A 22,636-nucleotide genomic window follows, 5' to 3' on the forward strand; every position below is an offset into this window, starting at 1 on the left:
TTAATTTATTAGGATCTATTTTATTTATTTTTATTTAATGTTTTTTGTTTGTTTGTTTGTTTTTTAAATTCTGGATTACATCAGAAATTTAACCAAGGTGGTGATAAGGCGCAAATAAATTGTAATAAACCTTTCCATCGGGGCACGCAGCCTCCAACTCTCCCCATCCTCACTGTTACAAAAGCACCTGTTTAACTAAGAATGTTATTTTCATTTAACACATTTTCACACGTGCACACATAACAGTTGTCTAAAAAAAGTGTCATTTTTGTTCAAATAAGGTGAACTTTTTGTCTTAAACTCAAACTATCACAAGCATCCATATTTTTCATGATCATATTTTTTGTGCATATGATTATTGATTACTAACGAGTTGTGAAATATCATAATTTTATAATACTCAGAAAAATTATGACTGACATGAAGTTTTATCAGTTCCTGTATTACTTCCTAAGTCATAAATTATTTGATAAAGAGGCCATAAAACACTTGTTTGACATGAGGGGTATAACAGCCCTCGTTGTGGTTGATAACAGATAAATAGCACTCCCTGCTGGAAAACTGGATCAACATTGACTTGACATAATATTAAAATGTCTTCTTAGGTGTTTCATACATATAATGAAACACCTATGAAACAGAAATGTTTCATAGGTGTTTTTCATTCTTTCAAATGACTCATTGTTCCCTCCACAATTCACATGAACATTAACCGAAGGTTTGAAATAAAGCTGTTTTTATTCTTATTATTTATGAAAACTTTTATTTTTTAAAATCTCCATCACTGTCTATAACTAGAAGTTTCAAGTAAAAACTACAGAAATGAATGTGGTTTTTTTTATCAGCAGGATACCTTGCTGCTTGCTGTATCACACTCTTATTAGACCTCAAAACATCAACAGTGAGACTTACTTTTAAATGAATACCAATACTTATTGGATTTTTGGATGGGAACCTGGAGTTCTTAACTGCATAGTTCTTAAAGAAAATACAAAGAAAAATTGTTTTTATGGCTGTGTTCTGTGATTACTTTCTGTCAGTGATTCCTGGGATACTGTTTCATTGTGTTAAAATCACAGCGACAGGATTAGAGAGCATATTTGGGCCGGGATTTGGAAGTTGCTGGACACGCTAACCTGTGAGACAAGAATTCACTTTTAAAATTATGCAATCTATACATTATAGGTAAAACTACTGTTATAACATCTATGTAATATATTCAAGAAATTATGTCATTAGCATGTTTAGCACAGGGGGGACCACAAGGAACTGTCCTCTCCTCTTTCCTCTTCAGCCTCTAAGCTACAGACTTCAGCCACTGCACAGATACCTGCCATCTTCAGAAGTTTTCTGATGACTCTGCGGTGGTTGGATGCATCAGTGAGGATGATGAGACAGAGTACCAGGCTGTGGTTGACTCCCTTTGTCACGTGCAGTGAGCAGAATCATCTGCAGCTCAATGTGGCAAAGACCAAAGAATTGATTGTGCACTTAGAAGGACCAGGAAACCTGTGACCCATGTTTCAATCCAGGGGGTCAATGTGAATATTGTGGAGCACTGGATTACACACAGATAATAAACTGGACTGAGTTAAAAACACCACTGCACTGTACAGGAAGGGCCAGAGTCATTTTTCTGACTATTTTCTGAGGCAGCTGAGGTCCTTCAACATCTGTCGGACAATGCTATCTGTGGCCAGTCCCATCCTCTGTGCTGTTGCAGCAGGTTGAGGGTCACAGATGACAACAGACTCAATAAACCAATCCGCAAGGCCAGTAATGTTATGGGGACAGAGCTGGACTCTCTTAAGGTGGTGTCTGAGAGGTGGATGCTGTCCAGTATAATACCTCCCACCCACTCCATGACGTGCTGGAGGGTGACAGGAGGGCACTCAATGAGAGACTGAGATTACCAAAATGATCTCTGATTGACACAAGTGGCTGTCATTACTGCTAACATGAATTATTATTTTTCTGAATCTACAAAATGCAAGTAATGAACATATTTCATCATGAAAGCATTTATTTAAATATTTTTAAAGTTGTTTTATTCAAATTTCTTGAGAACCTGCACATTTGTGTTGTTTTATGTTATGGTTGGTAAAGGAAACATACTAAAGGTCCTGTGATTTTCCAAAGCTGTGAGCTTTCATTCCAGATCATTGATTGGCTGGTTTGAAATCCCAGCTCACATGTTGCTGTTATCTGTACTAGATAAAGAAGTGAGGAGAACAGAGATTAGACACAGTGAGGGACTGACCTACAAGTCTCTCAATCACAATGAATAATGTTTCTGTAATAACAATGTTTTTTCTTTCAGGTTTCAATGAAACAGTCAGTCACAGGTTTGTTCTCTTTTTCCTCAGTTTGTTGTGTTACTGCATCATTTGCCTCGTCAATGTTTCTCTCATTGTGATCATCATCTTGGACAGCAACCTCCATGAATCAATGTATATTCTGCTCTGTGTCTTTTGCATCAATGCACTTTATGGAACAGCAGGTTTCTACCCTAAATTTCTCTGGGATCTCCTCTCTGATGTTCATCTCATCTCATATTATGGTTGCCTTATTCAGACTCAGGTGATTTATTCTTCTGCCTGTGGTGAACTGTCGATTCTTGCACTCATGGCATATGACAGATATGTGGCCATATGTCAGCCACTGAAGTACCACTCTATCATGTCAAAGCAAAGAGTCATTAGGTTTGCATGTTTTTTGTGGTTCAACAACCTTCTGCATTATGGCTGTGAATGCCTTTCTAACATCCAGACTGAAGTTATGCAGCCCGTATATTTCCAGACTCTTCTGTGTGAACTGGAGTATTGTTCAACTCGCTTGTTTTCCAGCACAAACTATAGTTAATGGCATATTTGCAAATATTACAATAATTATTTATGCACTTCATGGTGGTTTTATAGTTTGGTCCTATATGTATATCATTCAAACATGTGTAAAGTCTATAGAAAACAGGGCAAAGTTCATGCAAACATGTGTCCCACATCTCGTCTCATTACACACTTTTGTTTTAATAATGCTTCTCGATTTCACGAGTGCGCGATTTGGTTCAAAGTTTTTACCTCAAGTCCTTCAAAACTTTATAGCAATAGAGTTTCTTGTCATTCCTCCTGTCATGAATCCTCTCATGTACGGTTTCAAACTGACCAAAATTCAGAAAAAAGTTTTTATTGTTATTTTAAAAACTAAGTGATTTTTGTGTTATTCATTAAGGAAACTCATAGTCTTATAATCATGCACAGTTAAAGATCATGTGCTTTGAAAAAGGTCTAAGAAAATTCCAATTTTGTGTTGTCTGAAAAATTTTTGTAATAGTCTAAGCAGATATAAATTAATATTTATCTGCATATCTGTTGTGGCTCCCATTTCAACACATGTATTTTTGATGTTCACTTGCCTAATTACTATATAGCATCTGTGTGTAGAAGGGCTGTAAATTCACACTAAATAAAAGTTTACAGCCTCTCTTCTCATTACAGTTTAAAATATTCAGTGACTAGTTACTGTAGAGACTGCACATGACAAAGAAACATTTTTAAATGTGGAAGAGCTATCAGAGTGTCATTCTACTTTAATATTATACCATCTTATAAAAGTGATACACAGCCAGAAGAATGAAGCAGTTTTATCCACAGCTCTGAATGAGTTCCTGCAGGTTTGAAGGGACACTCCTGTACGACAGGAGAAGGATCATATTTCAGTTCAGTGTTTTCTTTCTTCTCTGAGTTTTTATCTTTTTTTACATTTAACACTTATTGAACCATTAGAAGACTTTGTTTTTTCTCATATTGAAATCACCACTAAAAATGATACAACTAACTTGAAAATTGTTTGATGGATTGCAAGTTGTCTGAAAATTTTGACAATAGTTTAAACAGTTTGAAGGTTTTAATATTTTTCCACTAAATGTATATTTGATGGTTAAAATAAATGTGAAACTACAGCTTTCTCTCAGCACTCTCAGACTGCTTAAACTCTTTTAGTTGTCACAAAACATGTTTTCTACAGAACCAGAACGATGGAGCACGATTCATCAGCGTTGTTTCCTACGGGGTCGGGATGCAAACTGCTGTCTGGTTTCTTATATTTTTCACTTCATCATTGTTCACTTTAACTTTTTCACTTTTATCTCCATTTGCTGACACAATATTAGGTTTGTTACTGCTCTGTTGTCCACTCTTATCTCTGAATAAAACAATTACAATATTTAATGACTTTGTTTCAGAGTTGTCAAATAAATCGGTTTCATAATGAGACTTTTGTGAGTTATCAGATAAATAAAAGTATATTCCTGAGTCAATGACTATAATAGAGATAATTAAAGACACCGTTTATCCCTTAGAAGTAAATGTCTGCTAGAAAGATAAAGTGGACTATAACAGTAAATATATGCTTTTATTTTAAGCTTTTCAGGAAGTAAGTAATCTGGCTGATAGTGGGGATGTGACATGTTCCAGTTTGTCAGCATGATGTCTTCTGAGAAATGCTTGGGACGCTTTCATGAGGATATTGTTAGACTTGTATGTGTATGAGAATTAGACACAGTCTGTCCCTTGGCCTTCATTGCACTCATGTTTACATACGGCTGTTCTGGGCTCAGCTGAAGTTTAGTCTGTTCAGTCACTTAGGCAGTGAAGGATATTTCAACCAAGGTGTTACATGTTAGTGCGCAGTTATTAACATTCATTTGAATTTTGATTGGAATCAGTTATAGAAATCAGCCGTGCAAATCATTTAATGCGGTCTGGTGCACACCGATGTATTTGACTGGAACTCATTTTTCTGGAAACAGTTCTGCCTTTGTGCCTTTTAAGATATTTTGACGTCTGAGGATTTAGTGTTGCGTCACAGAGCCCACTTTAAGTTTATTTCAGTGGGAAGAAAATTATGGTGGATGGGATCCGTTGGCTGATGTTAGTGGTTCACACCTCTTTGTTCAGCACAGAATTATAGGTCATTATTATGTATAACTCCAAATGATATGCATATATTTACACATATTTACACTGACAGAGGTCATTCACTGGGTGAATCTATCTTGAAAGCGATCAGGTTTAAACTTAGCACAAAAAGAAAGGAAGTTTGTGTTTGGTTAATAATTTCTTTGTTGTAACAAGGCTACTTGACAATAAATCTTATTGCCAAGAAGCCTGTTTGGTCTTAAATGGTGCCACAGTTATAAGGAAAATGTATTTGTGGTTGAGCAGCAGAGCTGCGTATGTAGGTTGAAGAAAAAAAAAAATCACAAATCTTCTCTGTCAATGCCAAACAGCTTATTCTGCTATTGACTCTTGTTTGGTGTTGTTTAATGGACTGGATTATTGACACTGGGAATTCAACACTTTATTCATTTTACAAACATGGGCCTCAGCAGCATACACAGCTCATGCTGGTCACCAGCTCGGTCACGCACCACTTTGTGATGGCATCACATTTTTCAACTCAAAGTAAAAAAACAAAACGTTTAAACCAGCCCAGAATGAAATTTTACTTAGTCTGTTTATTTTGAGTGGGGTGTTTATATGGAACATTTATATTCTATTTGAGCTTTTAACCTGATTAAAATCAGAATATTAGGGGCACATTACAGAGCCAGTGCAAATGTGAAGGATGAGTGAGTAAAATGAATCAACAGGCTGGTTCCTGCAGCATCAGCAGTACGTGTGGAGATGCCCTTTGGGCAATATGTAAAACAACTGCACGCATGGGGCTGAAAACTGCTTTTCTTTCACTGGCCCCTTGGTCATTACACTCCACTCTCCTTTGTGAGTTTTTTCCTCCTTTTCAGAATCAGAATCAGAATCAGAATACTTTATTGATACCTGGGGGAAATTATTTTTTTTGTTACAGTGCTCCATTATAAACCAACATAAACCAACATTAAGACAAGACAGACAATACGCTAACTAAGAATGTGTTTATATGCTCATTAACATGTACAGCCCCCTCATAAGGTTTGCAGCCGGCACTTGGTTCACTTTATATTGTAAAGTAAAGATCCTACTATGTAACATGGATGTATGAGCAAGCACTTGGCGGCAGTGGCAGCAGAACTGAACAGTGAAGACAGAGACTCATTTCCATGTTCAACACTTTCTGTGCTCCAGTTAAGCAGCACTGCATCTGCTTTCAATACATTCATGTGAGCATCTTACCTCATCGTGCCATCGTTGTGTAACTCTGCGGTGCAGGTTGTTTGGAGTTTGGTGTTTTGTTTGCTTTGTGTTAAATTAGTGCTGTCATGCGGTTCAGGTGCTGTAAGCTACTTTTTTGCAGTTGCTGGAAGTTAGAGACACTCTTTACTCTCCCGAGACTCGGCCAGGAGTTAGATTAATACTTCCCATTAAAATAACATTTACCACAGCAAACGAGTTGTGTTTATCAAGAAATCAGGTTTTGTTTGTTAACTAAATTTGTCTTAACTTTTATGAGCTTCTGTAAGCAATTTTTGCTACTTTCATTTTAAATTCAGAGTGCAAGATTATATTGCTTCTGGTTAGAAATCCATACTTTATTTCTTTGAGGTGAATCATATTCACCATACTTCATTTTCTTCAGTGTGAGCTTTCTGATTTTTTTTTTCAACCCCGTGAGGCGACTGTTGTTGTGATAGATAAATTATTGCAAAAAAATCATCTGCAAATTGCTGAAGTGTGGGTATAATGCATAAAGTCTTATTGACTTTTGCACAGGGACAAGTCTTGAGCCACCCATCATTTTTTTAATATAATAATAATAATAATAATAATAATAATAAACTTTATTTATAAAGCAAACTAAAAAACCAAGGGTATACCAAGGTGCTTGACAAAATAAGATCGGAAAAATGAGATGGGAGGGAAAAGAGAAAAGGACCTGGCACGTATCAATTATAAAACCATGAAAATTGTTTAAAAAAAGAATTTGAAAACGCTCACAAAGAGCTTGTGAATATGGCAAGGGCATATCAGAACAGGGATTAACAACAGAATTAAGAATTTTAAATAGCATACGGGGGTTGTGACCATTAGCCACAATGGCTTTGGAAAGAAAAGATGCCTTAGCCTTCTAGCAGCAGTTTGAAAATTTGAGCGGGTAGTCCGTAACATATCATAAGAAACCTGAAGTTTATCTTTTTTCCACCTTCTCTCATCACGGCGACAAATACAGCGTAAAGCACGCATAATATCATTTAGCCAGCAATGAGAGTAGGTTCTAGAGCGCTTCATTTTGATGGGAGCAACAGAATCAAGAATAGAAGAACAAAAAGATAACAGAATATTAGCATAACCATCAACCAAGCAGAGAGAACAGTAGTTAGGTACAGTCAAATCAGGGGTAGATGAAAATAATGATAACAAAATATTAGCATAACCATCAGATAAGCGAACTGAGCAGCAGTCAGGAATCATAAATGCCGAATCCAAAAAAGACACAGCAAACTTTGACACAGCTTCAGAGCTGAGTACACGTAGTGGACGAGAAAGAGCTCCAGACTGAGATCCAGGGGCAGATAAACCAATATCAAAAGAAACTGGGAAATGGTCAGAAATCCCAGCGTCATTTATATTCTTAATACAGATATCCAGGCCATACGTAAAGACCAAGTCCAAAATATGGCCTTTAACGTGGGTTGGTTCATTTACCCACTAAAGGAGGTTAAAAGAGTCCATTAAAGCAAGAAAGTCTTTAGCAAGCAGGTCATCCTTACAACAGATGTGTATGTTAAAATCACCAAGAATAAGAACAGAGTCATATTTAAAAAGAACGGAACCCAGGAAGTTGGCAAAGTCCGAGATAAAACATTTGTTATATTTGGGCGGTCGATAGACCAACACACACAGAGTGGTTGTGGAATCAGTCATCTCCAATAACTGAGCTTCAAAACTAGCAAAGTTAGGTGAGGAAAGTTGCCGAACATTATATACGTTTTTAAAAACCGAAGCTAAACCACCTCCCCTACCAGAAAGCCTCGGTGAACAAAAAAAGGCACAGTCCAAAGGAAGAAGTTCAGAGAAAGGGATGGGCTCACCAGGGCGAATCCAGGTTTCCGTAAGGAATAAACCATCAAGGCCACTAGTAGAGAAGAAGTCATTTAAATACCAGCGACCTGACATTAAGCAGTGCCATCTGTGGCCAGGGTACTAAGTCACCTCTAGAAGCATGACGTAGAGTGCTTAGATTGCTTCAACAAACTCCCCGTCGGCTCTGAGGAAGGCCCTGAGACTGACGCGACGGCCACTCCTTCTTCCCCGCTTCCTGTAGCATTTCTTGTGGAGATTAGAGAGTGGTAGGTAGGAGAAGCCGAAAGACGAATCCAGTTGTGGTAGATTAGCACTGCCCACACTCCAGCAGGGGTCGGCCCAAAATGAATGGAAAGAAGTGTTTGCCTGCCATATGTAATCAGTGCACAGCCACTAGATAAACATACGACTAGAAAAGTCCATAAGTGAAGGTAAAGGGAAAAGGGAGGGTAAAAAACATTGAGACAGTCACGACCGATGTTGTGCAGTGTGTTGTCAAAAAAAATAAATAAATAAATTGTGGGAATTGCACATGTGGAGGACAAAAGAAGGCCTACTGTAGGTAGATGGGATACACCAGGGTAAAAACACAAGGCTGAAATGAATAAAGGAATGAAATGGAACAAAGGAAGTAAAATTAAATACAAGACACATGTTGGAAAAGACTACCAAAATAAAACAGGAAGTAACTGATAGAGACTTAAAAAGACACACAGAATGCTAGTCTAAAACAAGATTTAAATATTAGCAAAATATTGTGATAAAAAATAGATCAAAATATAAATGTAAAAACTCCTACAGAAAACCAGATTACAAAGGTATCAAGCACGAAAAAGAACCGCACAGAAATTACAATAATAAGAAACCCGAAGGATATAAATTTAGAACTAAGAACAAAGCTCATAAACTATAATCAAAAACTGGAACAAATAAATAAGACTCTAATTATTAAAGAATATACACAGAGAATCAATAATTAAGAGGCCTAAAGAACGACTCTAGAATACTACTTACAGAAATTACCGGAAAGCTGATTAAAAGAGTTCAAACTAAACTGAAGAAGAAAGGTGGACATAGCAAATATTGACTGTGAAGCTCATTAGAATTGCACAAACTCTGTGTATTTTTTATACTTATATATTGTATTCCCATGCATGTTTGCACATGTTTCAATACAATGATGTAACTCTTTTCATAACATGTCTGACCATTTTGTAACACTTTCTTTTGGCTCTTCCTTATGTCTTGAAGAGGCTGTGCCTTCTCCAGTGTGATAATGTAAATATGAATGTGTTTTTTAATGGCTTGCTGGTATATTATAGCTGACATTGCTCGCTGGACCATGTTGTGGTACAAAACCCTTTTACATGAAAGTACAAGCCAGCCCTAGTTCAGCTTCGCTTGATGTGTCTTTTAACGCAATTACTCTCACCTTAAGTTATTTATTGGAAGGATTATTTTTAAACTATTATTAAAACACTAGAATTTCTTTTTTTAAATGTACATTTAAAGTGGACATAAAAGTTGACACTTTTCAGAGGATATCAGAAACATAACGCAGTAATTTAAAATAATGACGTCAGACAAATGAGCCCAACGACTGTGATTTCGACTCAGCTAAATGCACATTTCATTAATTTTCTTTTATTAATTTTAGAAAATAATAGGTATTCAGTATTATTGTTTATATATATGACAACTTCATAAATTGAGAATTTATTAGATAAATAACAGGAATATTGTTTAATTTTCAATCATTTTTATTATTTATCTGTCTATTGTGTTATATTAGAGAGAGCATTGTACTGTTGTGTGTACAATGCTTGTGTGTACAATGGTTGAGGTCCAGTATAAAGTTATCTTGAATACTGAAACGTGCAAACTTATTCCAGTACAGTCCAAGAACAAAATATGAACTTGGATATTTGCATAACTGATTTGTTTTTAAGTGCTTTATTCACACTAGATTTCAAACTAAGTCACATATAAGATGTCAGTGGTCAATATAACAGATAACAAAAACAGTGTTTAAAAGTTTCGGTATCTTTATTATTATTTATCTATTTATATTGTTGTATGTTGTGGGTGGCGTGGTGTGATGTCTAAAACTGCTTGCATCTGACAGTGAATGAAATAAGTAGCTGCTGCACCAAGGTCCAGTATAAGGTAAATAATAATTATCGTGAATTTTGAAACATGCAGACTTACTCTAGTCCAAGAATAAAAATAATATTTCAGATATTTGCATAACAGTATGCATAAAACACCCCTGTAGGAGCTTTGCGCAAACTAGATTTCAAACTAAATCTCATGTTAAACGCTTTTAAAGTCAACAGTTACTGAGCGTTATGTCTTTGACCTCCTCGCTATGTGTGTGTGTGTTTTTTATATACGATGTTTATGAAAGATGGGTTCATTGCGGGCCTTTGTGTTTTATTTTGAAAATCCCGAACGGAAGCTAATTACTGCTACGGTAACTTCACGGACGTCTGAGGGGGGTAGGACATCCCTGACCGACCTGCACCGACTCCGCACCGCTCAGCGGCAGTAATGCAGCGTTTCCTTCCCCAGCCGCGGCGAAACACGGAGCAGAAGAAGGAGGCCGACGGCAGGCTGTGAACACTGCGGTACATGCGACCGTACAGCCGCTCTCTTCAGCCTGTGCTCGTTTTTCTTCCACAGCGGCGACGACACGGAGGAAGACGAGGCATCTGCGTTTGGGGTTTGAAGTGGCGGACGAGATATAAACGTATCCTGAATTCACGGCTTCCCGTTGAGGCCATCAGTAAGTATCCGTTCTGTGTTATTTTGGGTCTGCAGTGGATGAAACATGCTAATGTGATTTGGGTTCCGGTTGTGTTTATATAATATTAGGCTGGTAATCCTCCGGAGCAGCGCAGACGTTAGGGCTCACCGGTCAGAATTACATGAATAATTAGCCAGGATATGCCGCTTTTAAATAAACGCCTAAGCCTTTTAAATTCACCTTGCTGTTACTGCTGTTATCAGCTTTACCCTGTCAGTGCCTGTGAAGGTCTGCTCAGGAGACTGCATCATGCACAATTAACAGTGATATCGTACTACAAAGCCTGTGCCTGCTGCAGCACGCTGGGCTGTTACGTTATGCAGGTGTGATTTTAGATTCGCTGCTGTCCACGAGAAAAACATGCAACACAATCCACTCACCGTGCACGGTGAAGCCGCCTCCTTTCAGGCTTGCTGTCTTGTAGAAGTCATTTATGTGTAAAAGTGTTATAACTGTATCAGAGGCGGACTGTAATAAGGATTCAGGCCAAGAATTTGACTTCATCTCAGGCCACTCTGTTCACAAACCCCCGTGGACTGTTTGTTTTTTTCACACTAAACCTTTACTGTGCTCAAAATAATGCACTTTATACAGCGTGTCTGTTACTGCAAGTGAATTACTTCTAATACGACTGAAGGGATGTGGAGAGAAAGTGTGTAATCATAAGTTATCAGCAGCAATAATTAATCATGCTATTGCTGTTATTAACCTGATATTAAAAATGAATTTTTACATTTCATGACCTGCGTTTACAAGTGCCAGTTTAGTAGCTTTTTGTTTGCCTGCTTTATGTTTATGTGGGAGGAGAGGACCCAGCTTCCAAATACAAAATGCCTCAATCCTCAAACATGTAGTTATACAAGGTCAACGACACAGAACAGTGAGCCGTTTGACCTTAAAGGTAGCTCATATATGCAAATTATCACCTTTAAAGTTCAGCAAAAGTGCACAAAAAATCTCCAAAACTGAAAAAAAGCTACAATAATGTAATTAAATTCATGTGAAAAAGAAGAAAACATGAAAAAGTTTCTGGGCATTTATTTATGGGACGCTCTCTAAAGATCCTGCCACAGCATTTCAATCAGGCTGAGGTCTGGGCTTTCTCAGGCATAGATTTTCCTGATGTGCTCGGGATCGTTACAGTGTTTGATGCCTCAATTTTGGCAAAGCTTTATCTGTCGGATGTTTGACTCTAGAATACTTTGGTATACAGAGGAAGTTTTGGTCGATTCAGTGACGGCGAGGTGCCCAAGTTCTGCGGCAGCAGTGGTACAAATCATGACCCCTCCACCACCGTGCTTGGCAGTTGGTATGGGATGTGTGTTTATTACCAAACATGGTGCTGCGTATTTTGGCCACACATCTCCACGTTGCTGTCATCTATCCAAAGGATGTGGTTTGTTCAGAAGCAACTTTGCAAACCTAAGCTGTCCTGCCATGCTTTTTTATAGAGATGAACTCTTTCTCCTGGCAACACTTATAAATCAGTTGTACCTGTTTAGTCTTTTTCTAATTGTACTGTTATGAACTTTAACATTTAACATATTAACTGAGGCCTGTAGAGTCTGTGATGTAGCTCTTGGGTTTTTTGCCCTTCACTGCACCGTCTGAATTTGGGTTATATTTGCCTCTCCTAGAATGATTGTGTCATTCTGATGACACACCTGAACACTCCACAGCAGAAAACTGCCAAAACATTTGCTTTAAAGCTCACGTTTTTGACTGACCCATCCCCTCACTGCACCTTAAGCAGCATTTTTCTCTTTTTTGTCTCTTGTCCACCTGTCTTTTTCATCTTATTGCTCATTTAAGACCACTTAATTAGTATTGACAGAGAGGCAGTTAGACTTGTGATGTGCTGAGAGAGATGGCATCAGTGCATCGCGCAGCCTGTATCTAGATAATACTGGAACATACATTCTTACGGGACAGAGCAAGTGTGAGGCGCCTTTCAGATTCAGTTATTCTACAAAAGTCAAGCTGCCTTGTACAGTCGGCCACTGAATTGTATAATTCCAAACAAAACTTGGTAACATGTTTCCAAAAATTGTGCATCTTGTTTTCACAAGTGAAAGAAGCCTTAGACGTCTTCACATGACATTGAGATTATGCCAGTAATACAGAGCTGTCTCAGTGTCTTTTTCAGGTATGAATTGTTAGAAATTTCTTGTGCTGAAATTCTCTTTGCACTTTGAGCTGCGCTATTTACGTGGCTTCACTGTTTAAAGTTGATTAGAGCCAGATGGATAATTGAAACATTGCTGATTTTTAGGAGTTATAGGATTGCACTTATCTTGTACCACCAGTATAAACCTTTAGTTTCCATTAACATCACTTTGCCGTTTGAAAAAAGGTTTGGTCTGCAGTTCTGCGAGTTTGCCCCGAAGGCACATTTTTCATGCAAACTTTAAGTGGACTCTGTTGTAACTGTCAACAAAGTGTCAGCAAAGGCAGTAAGAGGCTATTCTGACATGTGGCGATACACGAGTACCCCCGAACGGTTGTTTGCGTGCGTGCTTGTTTTCATACCGTCACCATGGCAATCAAAGACCGTCTGAGTGTGTGTATGGTTTGCGGTCATGTTCATTCATATAAAGCAAACATGTTTTCCATTCCTAAAGGTATAGTAGTGGTGATTTGTGAGATCTGGCTTAAATGACTCACAATTTCCTTTTTACCAGTGCAGCACAAGTGGGATTATTTCACAGAACAGCAATGCAGGAGAAGCATGCTGCTGACAAACACTTGTTTTCATTTAAATGAATTACATGGCATCTGTTTGCAGCTCTGTGAGGCAAGCCACTTTGCTGATTTGCTGAGTTAAAGTGAGTAAGTGAGGTTTTTGCAAAATCCAGCTGCAGTAGTCAGCTAAAACGGAAGCCTGTCAGGGCTACCTTAGCAAATACTCCCAGCAACACTACACTAAGCCTCACTACATGTTTCATAAAAAAAAGTGCTGCAGTACTGCTCCCTTTGCTGAGGTGACAAGTTTTGAGTAAAAAACAGCTCAGACCGGGTGCTGCTGACCGCATGGCTAACTGTGTGTGAGCTGCAGGAATGCTGCATGCTGCTGTATGAGTGAACCCATGCAGCAGCAGAAGCAGCAGCAGGAGAACAGAGGCTGCTGCTACTCACACTAATAATTTGTTGCTGGCTGTCAGCGTGCTCTCCTTTCATGCTCCTGTAATGCAAACCCAGAGGCAACAGAACGGCTACCCATCACCTTCACACAGCCCCGTGTGGGCATAGCAAGCTTCTGTCAGCGATCCATATGTTCCCTGCCTTCTGGACACTGGCGTACGGACCCCGGTGAACGCACCAGTGCCCATTATGCGGATAAGACTCTAAAAAAAGAGAAAGCATTTCTTTAGGATTTGCAGGCTAATGGGCACTGATGAGAATACACATTTGAAGAAAACCACAGGGACCCAGTGCAGCGTTGCTGAGAAAGTGCTGAATGTGAGCTTTACGTTCACGTTGTTTTGGTGTTTTTCAGCTCCTGCCACAGTGTCAGGAATTCTGATGTTCGGAGACCAAATGAGCCACTGCCAAACACCAAACTTGGCCGCATTGTCTCACTGGCAAGAGGAGTACCTGCTTGAATGATGAGTGGCTATTTTGAAGCAAAGTATTTGAATACGCAGGTTGGATGAAATGGAATCGCTCTGCATGCCTTCCCGAATATGTTTGCTTTCCCCAGCAGGACTGGGTTAGTGCTGCAAAAACACATTTCACCCTAGACTTGCTGTAAAAATGGTGTGCAGGGACATCAACTGTTCTCCTGATAACTGTTGCAATTACACAGGGAGGGGAGGGGGGGTTCCTCGTAGTGCGATTATATATTGTTTTCACATATTTTTGGTGAGCGGTTTGAAACGAACACATTTCTCGATGGAGTAGAACGCTCTAGACTTCCCCGGTACTGCTTATCAAGCAGCTTCTGGTAAGCTCTGCATCTTTTGTCCTGTGCACTTTTCCTGAAAAACACCAGGCATCCTGTTTTCTTCTGCCTCACTTAGTTATTGATTAAAGTAAACAGCAGCTAGTATTTCAGAGTGTTGCGTCAGCCTGTCAGTCTCGTCAGCCCGTCGGGCTCTTGTGCGACACTTTGCAGACTCAACACCTTTGTCTCGTTCCTGTTTTGACCAAATATGAGTAAAATTCTTCTTCTCGTTTTGAGTTTTAAGAGAAAGATATGATACTGAGCTGAGATTAAAGATGTGTTTGCCTCTGAGTGAGCAGAAGGATATGACTATCTGACTGTATTTACAGTACAGAAGTCCAAGCTCTGCAGGCCTGACATGGTGAAACTGTTTAAATCAAGCTCAAACAAATGCAACATTTATAGAAAAGTGCAGGAATTTCTCAGAACTGCAATCTGGAAAATGGAACTGAATGCAATAATTAAGCTGTACTGTAATTACAGCATTTATGCTTGCATGCAACAGCCTGTGTAATAACTTCTAAACAGAGTATCACTCGATACACATCATAAACTTGAGAATGACAATAGTTTGCATACAGAAAAATAATGTACATGCATTCATGTACAGCTTGTCGAGGCTTACTGCCCAGCCATTACTGACCACTGTATGTTTTTGTCTCCTGTGTTAAACACATTGAGTTTACATGTGAGGAAATGTGCTGCATGAATAAAATTGACGTTTCTATTGACACTCAAAGCCACACATATGATGTAACCACAGAGATAAAAGTTCACATTGTGTGGTTTTTACCTTTTCAGAAGTGAATTACGAGTACAAAACAGGTTTACAAACACATCTCCAACAAATGCTGGGGCGCTGTGTGAGATGTAAATAGCAGGAGAATGGAAACTCGATAATTTATTAAAAGTAGTACAAAGATAAGATGAAGTGTTCGAACTGAGACTGTTTATTCTGGAAAATAAAAAGAGTTGTGAGTTCTGTCATTTTATTTTTCTTAGTGGTTTTTGTTTTGTTCACCGTGGCATCATTTCAGTATCAGACAGAGGCGCTGGCCAGCACAGAAACAGTCCACTGCTTTGGGGTCAACGGCTAAATTGATTTTAGCCTTTTAAAAGAAATCAATATAAAAATGCATTTAAAAACAAATCACGGTTTCTGTTTTGGGTTTGAAAAGTGTGATTTCTTTCTTACAATGTTTCCACAAATCAGTGAATGTTGCTAATTGTTGCCACGAGAGGAGCACAGTTAGACTGGAACAACTTTATTGAATGAGTGCTTTACGTAGTGAAACTTCAATCCAAGATGTTTTATATAATTCTTATTAAGCAGTAATAAGAAAGAGTTGTTTTGAAATTATTGTCACCACATTATTTATGGCTAAGGTTGTAAAAATCTACCATCGTTTTTGAGACAGGTTGCCAAAAGCTTTACGTAAACTGGTCTCTTCTGCGGTGCAGTCGTCCTTATTTTAAAGCTATTTGACCAGCTGTCATGCACCCCGATGTTTCAGCAGTGTAGCAGGGCAGAAAATCGCTAATAATTCTGCTGTGGTCATGTGTGGATCTGTTGTTGGTTTGTGCGAATTCTGCAGTGACAGTAATGTCTGTGGATGTGTGGGTGATTGAAAGGCTTTGTAAAGCGCTTTGTCCTCTTCGGCTTGAAAATCACGAGCATGAGCACAGCCCGCGTACCATGCAGTCCATGTCAGTTTCACATCTTTGCTACAAAATAATGAGGCCACAGATGACCTTGCTGTTTCACGTTTCGCTGCAGCTGTCAGAAATGCATTTGTTCCCCGTCCAGTTCAAATTAGAATTGCAATCGATTTTTGACTTAATTGCACGCAAGGGGAGAGTTCAATCAATTAATCAGTCTGTGTAAAACATGCTTCTATACGATAATGTTTGCTAAGGGCTACTGTTCTGTGAGCTTACAGTAGAGAAGAGAAGGCACGAACTGGCTGGTATTAGTGCAAAGATCTTTGTTGCAGTGTTAGATAGTTGTGGTTTCTGTTATTAATTTGAATTACAAACTGAAACACTGGAGATGACAGGTTCAAGGGTATAAATTAATCTATGGTATGTTGCACAGATATAATGAAGGTTTAACAATGCAGTCTGGAAGTCTTTCTGCTCTTGTCACATCGTAGGACTTTTTGCTCAAGCTAAATTTAGGACCAGATATGGTTTCAAGTTTTTACATAATAATGCCAATGCGTAGGAAAAATTGTAGCATAAATACCAAAAGCCTTTTTGATGCATTGCTGGATTTGCTGACAATACCCCAAAACCCCCAGTTCATGTTCTGTCCTGCTGCTTTGTCACTACAAAGTGTTGGCTTTGCAGTTTTCCTTGATGTACAAGGCACGCCATGCAAAGTGCACTTTGCATAAAAAAGAAAAACAAACCTGCAGGTGTAGACGCTTTCACCCGTGTCACCTTGTAGTGTTATGTGTTTTCAGCATTTCTTCATCACTTGGGGAATATGGGTCATTGTATGGTCTCTTTTAGAACTCGTTCTCAGGACATGCTGACCCAACCACATTACAACTTAGACGTGCTTATAGTCGTTCCACGGGGAAAGTTCTCTGTCATGACAGAGAGAGGAAGGGAGGGGCAGAAACATGTTGAAAAGTAGAGATAATTGAGATGTTGATGATCTCACTTAATGTTGTACTCAATAAAAACAACATAACTAGTTAACAAATGAAGAAAGATGTGCCTTGCTGTCCACAAGACCGGTTAATTGCACTGTAAAAAGGATGCAAATGCAAAGCTGCACAAGCCGCTTCTATCTGATGTTGGAATAATGTGCTGGGACAGGTTATGGATGCTGGGTGAGGGAGTGTGTATATCCTTTTTTTTTTACAGAGCAAAAATCTGCCTCCAGGCCATGTCCACACTAGTATGTTTTTTAAATGCATAACTTCTGCCATCCACACTACTCTGGCATTTTAGAACTCCAAAAGCTGGGTTTTGGAAATGCTGACCATTTTTTGAAAACTCCGGGGCTTTCTGGATTAATAGTCTCCAAATGTTTCCAGAGAAATGGAGACTTTTGGAAACAATGACACACCTACCAATGTTTCACTGATTGGGGCATAATCACTGGGATTTTACCTCGCTTGATTCGTCACACTCCTTTGAAATGTAATAGTCCCAGAAAAAAACAGGCATCAGCCCTGGCTGTCAGACGTTAATTCAGTCTGAATACTGAATTCCTACCATTGCTCGCTGTGTACAGTTAACTTATGAATATTATTATTCAACTACTAACATGGATATGCAGTGAGAGTGTCGACTATAACGGTCACATTGGTATCTCCTACAGGCCTGCAGTCAGGTTGCCGTTGTGGCAGTCGTCAGTGTCGGTTAGCTGCTGGAGAGACTCGTATCTAACATCTTGAACTGTGGCTGGGAACAATACCATATTTTCTGCAGTATAAGGCGCCCTTAAAATCCTTTAATTTTCTCAAAAATCGACAGTGTATACATTCTGGTTGTGCTTACTAGCGTCGAACCGATTTTATGTGGTACACGGCACTCAAAAATGTTGTAGTACGACTTTGGTAAGCTACAAAGCCACACCACTTCATGGATTGTCGGAGCATTACGGCTGCCGTAGTCCGGAGCCTCGCGGAGTAATCTGGGTCCAAAACTCCATCTGCTTCAGGTCCCAAAGTCAAATGAACACTGAGAGTTAAAAACAGTCTGAATTCTTTTATTTTAAATAAAATGATCAGTGTTGATGCTTTACCAGGTGTAAGAACTAAGTTTAACATCCAGGCATCCATGAGAACTATTCCCAACAACATGGGAATAGAGCAGCTGCGAGAGAATTCAACATTAATGAATTAATGCAAGAAGAATGAGTTAAGTAATGTTTGACTTATATGACTGTTTTGTTTCACTTAATGCGCCTTATAATCCGGTGTCTCCTATGGTCCGAAAAATACAGTAGTTGTTCCTTTGGGTTTTTGCAGACCTCTGGGTGCTCTAACCAGAACCCACTGCAGATAGAGAGGTGCAGAGGCTGCAGAGCACAACGGGGACTACTGTCACGACGGTGGAGCTGAAATCCATCCACACATTAAGACACTAGCTGGAGAGGCAACCGATTTTTCTCCTTTGCACGTTGTCCCAGAGAATGTGGTTTTATTTATTTAAGCAATAAAAATAAAGCACAGGTGCAACTCCTGTGGCATGCATGCTCACACATGCCCTCTTGCTTTCACATATACAGTGTAATTCTGTGTGAAACGTTGGGTTGTTTTCGATTTCAGTTCAACACTTTAAAAAAGTAAACACATTGCCAAGGATGCCAAAGACAGTTTTTTTTCTCCATGCCTTAATCCACTGTGGACCTACATCAAATTACTAAACTAGGCCACGCAAACACAGAAGTTGTGCCAAAGTAATCTTAGACCTTTCCGTCAGAAACAGAAGCCTAAATGGAGGATTTGTTTGTGTCGGATTCTTTAGTCCATGGATGAGCGTGTACTGAGGGAAAAGACAACAAGCTGTCATCTTGGAGAATGACATGATATGGATACTTGGTAAGGGTTTTTGCAAAGGAAGCAGCATGACCCTGGTTTGTATAGCCGAGACATAATGTGCTTGCCTGAAGTGTGCAACATCGATGCTGCTCCATCAGCCCTGTCACCAGATTGTGAAGAGAGAAAGTTACAGGTTATGGCCGTTGTTCATATAGCAAACATTAAGCAAGACACTTGTGTGTGCATGATGTACATTAGTCTCACGTTAGGGAAAACAGTAACCTTTAAAGGTGAGGCGTTGGGTATGTTGTGAGTGTGCACAGATGGCGACAGTTGAACACGAGGAGAGCCTGCACCTTTTCAAAGGTGTTTTATAACCTCTTTCTGCATTCGCTGGAGATGAGTTCTCAGTGAAAACAGAAGAAAGGGCTAATGCACATGCCAGACACGGTTATCACCAGAGTGTAAATGTGACATTACAGTCAATGCTGTACACACACATGCATGCTAGCACTACAAAGGGCAGGACACGGAAGACCTCTGGGTCTGCGGCTCGTCATAGTTAACTGGATCACTCAGCTGCACAAATGCTCCACAGGCTAGCCTTCAGAGTATTGACAGGTATTAGGTTCACTAGTCTCTTTTTGTTTTGACTATGTGTGTGAAAAGTTGTTTAGCCAGTTTCTTCTCCACTCCTAAAGAAGGAGGGAATTGTCAGGTCAAGCTAAAAAAAAAATAAATCTAATTTATAGGTTGATGTGTTGCTATTAGTGGTCGTAGTATGACAGAGAGTGTGTGCAGAGATTTTTTATCCATCCTTTTTCAGAGTGGTGTTCCTGCAGGATTACCATTGTTGGCTTAAAGCTGTGCAGCACTGTGCCAGATTTCCTGCATGGGGCCATTTTAGATGAGTGATAGATAGTTATATAGCTGATCTGTGGGAAATGTTACTTTTTTTAAGCTGGTGTGTAGCAGAGATATAAACGTTTGTTTCCACCAATAGGAACCCCACATTTAGGTCTATTAAGCCAGCCCGACAAAAGTTTCCCTGTTTAAACACAGAGCGAGAAATCAGCTCGTTTGATAAAACAAAAACAATGCATTTGGATATTTTTTACATTTTTGCACAATTATTAGGCTACAAGTTTCTAAATGATGCAAAAGTCTGTAATTTGGATCTTTCAGGTTAGCATGAGAATTTACATTTTGTGTCCTTTATGAAAAGACTCAACACAGCTGTCAACCATCTGGATTATAGCACACAGCATTAGGCAATGATTTTAGCATCACACACCAGGAAAATAGTGGAGTAGTTGGAACATTTGCATGATCCCAGATTAAAATAAACAGACTCGATTCATTTTGAAGAACTGGTGTAAAATCACAGATGCAGGGGTGGGGTTTCCTGTTCTTTCTACTAACAGAGTATGAACGTGAGTTACGACCCAATGCAGTCACCGAATCTGACTTTTTATGGAAGCCTGGACTCAAGCACTGATAAAACCAATTAACAAAAATATAAAACTTTCATTGTCCTTGAAATTCGCTACTGTGACGCATTGTGGGATTTTAATGCCAGTGTAGTGTCCTGTGCTTGCATACTCTATTGTTCCCTTAGAAATAAAATGTGCCTCACATACTATCGTGTATGCATTAATAATATTAATAATGATAGTGATAATAAAAACATCTGCAATATTTTATTTTATTACATAATAATTTTCATTGAAGCTGAGCACTATCTCAGTCAGCAGAAGCTGCACCTGCAGGTCGTTGCAGGCAGTTTGAGAAAAAACATTCTTCTCCCGTTAGCCTCTCCTTATTTGTCAAAGTCAGGAAAGCTGTAAACCATCAGGTGATGTTTTTCACATTTAGAAGAATTATTTAGTAGTTTTGCAATTTATCTTAAGGTTGTGCGTCCGTTTGAAAGTTTTAATTCATCAACAGGAGAACACATGAATAAATAAAGTGCATGATACTGTAGGGGGCCTGCTGTAGTTCTCATTTATGGTCGCACTCATTCAGAGGTGCATCAACTTTGCGATGTAGCGGCAACTTATTTCATTACCTCTGTGATTGTTAATTAGGTACTTATACTTGACAATATTATGTTAGTTATTCATAAATATTTGTCTACAGTATCAAATTATTAAGGGTTTATTTTGTTACAAAGAAGCTTCATGTCCACAATCATTTGTTTAGCTTAGCAGCCTGACTCATTAATCTGGCTAATGTATTTAAGTGTTTCCAGCATCACTGGGAGCATAAAGAGAAAACAAAGCTGCTGTTATTTTTAGTCATTACCAACAACAGCACCTCAGTAATTTGATGAATTAACGTAAAAACCTATACGGGCTCACATGTGTGAAAAGCTGCAGCGATCAGTCGGTCCTGATAAATGGTGCGTTCCTCTTTTCCCAGTTTGAGCCTCTCAGATGATTCTTACATACACGCAGGTTTCATCAAATTTATTAGAACATCTGTTCTAAAAACAAGAGGGCACAAATATTTAAGTCTGTCAAACTTGTTTAAAACTAAAAATGAACTTTATTCACTCTGAAGAGTTAATCCAGGCTAACTTTCAGCCACTAAAACTAATTTCATGTTCAGGAATGCAAGTAAATAATTTAGCATTTTAATCAAAAACGAATAACATGCTGTACTGTTTTGTTTTGTTTTTTTCAGGTTTTTTTGGTAAACAGTACATTTTAAAATTCAGGGATAAAAACAAGAATTATATTTTAACATTAAAAATACAGTTTTGATTAAAGAGCTTGTGCACACTGGTTGAGTAACCATTACAGAAATATAAACAGCTGTGAATTTAAGGCAGCTGTGGCATAAGCCTTGCACTGGGTGGTGGTCTGATAAATTTGCTCAGCACTGTATATCACAGTTATCACATATCACACAAAACTGTCACTGAGGGATCGATTATTTTGTGTCTTTGTGTATTTTACAGTCCCTGTAAATATTTGGGAGAATTTTCAAATTTGTTAAGTCTCCTTATTCAGCCACCAAAGTGAGATTTAAATGTATTGAAATTCTAATTGTATTTCATATCTGTATCTGTATCTGTAGGTAGTTTATATATATATTCCTTTTGTGTGTATTTATTTTTAATATTTTCAATATTTATGTAGAGATGTGTATATATGTAATATATACTATAATATATGCTTTTTATGCACCTTGACAACTTAAATGTTCCTTATTTGTGTACCAACCAAAAGAAAATTAAATCTGTTTCTCGTGCTATTCAAAACTGTAAGTTGCAGGATAAGAACGAGTGTGGACACATGCCACATTTAAAGTAGCAAACACAATACTTCTGCAGTAATTAAGTAGTAGTCGTACTACTATGGTAAAT

General features: G+C 38.6%; 1 protein-coding gene and 1 pseudogene across 2 annotated transcripts in view; both read left to right on the plus strand.

Moving 5' to 3' along the window:
• The first annotated feature begins 2,275 nt into the window (after positions 1-2,275).
• Positions 2,276-3,208, plus strand: LOC121811950 (annotated as a pseudogene).
• A 7,291-nt stretch (positions 3,209-10,499) lies between these two features.
• Positions 10,500-22,636, plus strand: part of adarb1b (adenosine deaminase RNA specific B1b) — a 123,644-nt gene continuing 111,507 nt past the window's right edge. For both annotated transcript variants that reach the window (XM_005944130.3, XM_042212672.1), the window contains exon 1: positions 10,500-10,803. The gene's annotated coding sequence lies outside the window, so the exon portion shown is untranslated. The remainder of the gene's footprint in view (positions 10,804-22,636) is intronic.

This window comes from Haplochromis burtoni, unplaced genomic scaffold (genome assembly GCF_018398535.1).
Source record: "Haplochromis burtoni strain Fernald_Lab_line unplaced genomic scaffold, NCSU_Asbu1 Contig_386, whole genome shotgun sequence".
NCBI classification, from domain to species: Eukaryota; Metazoa; Chordata; class Actinopteri; order Cichliformes; family Cichlidae; genus Haplochromis; species Haplochromis burtoni.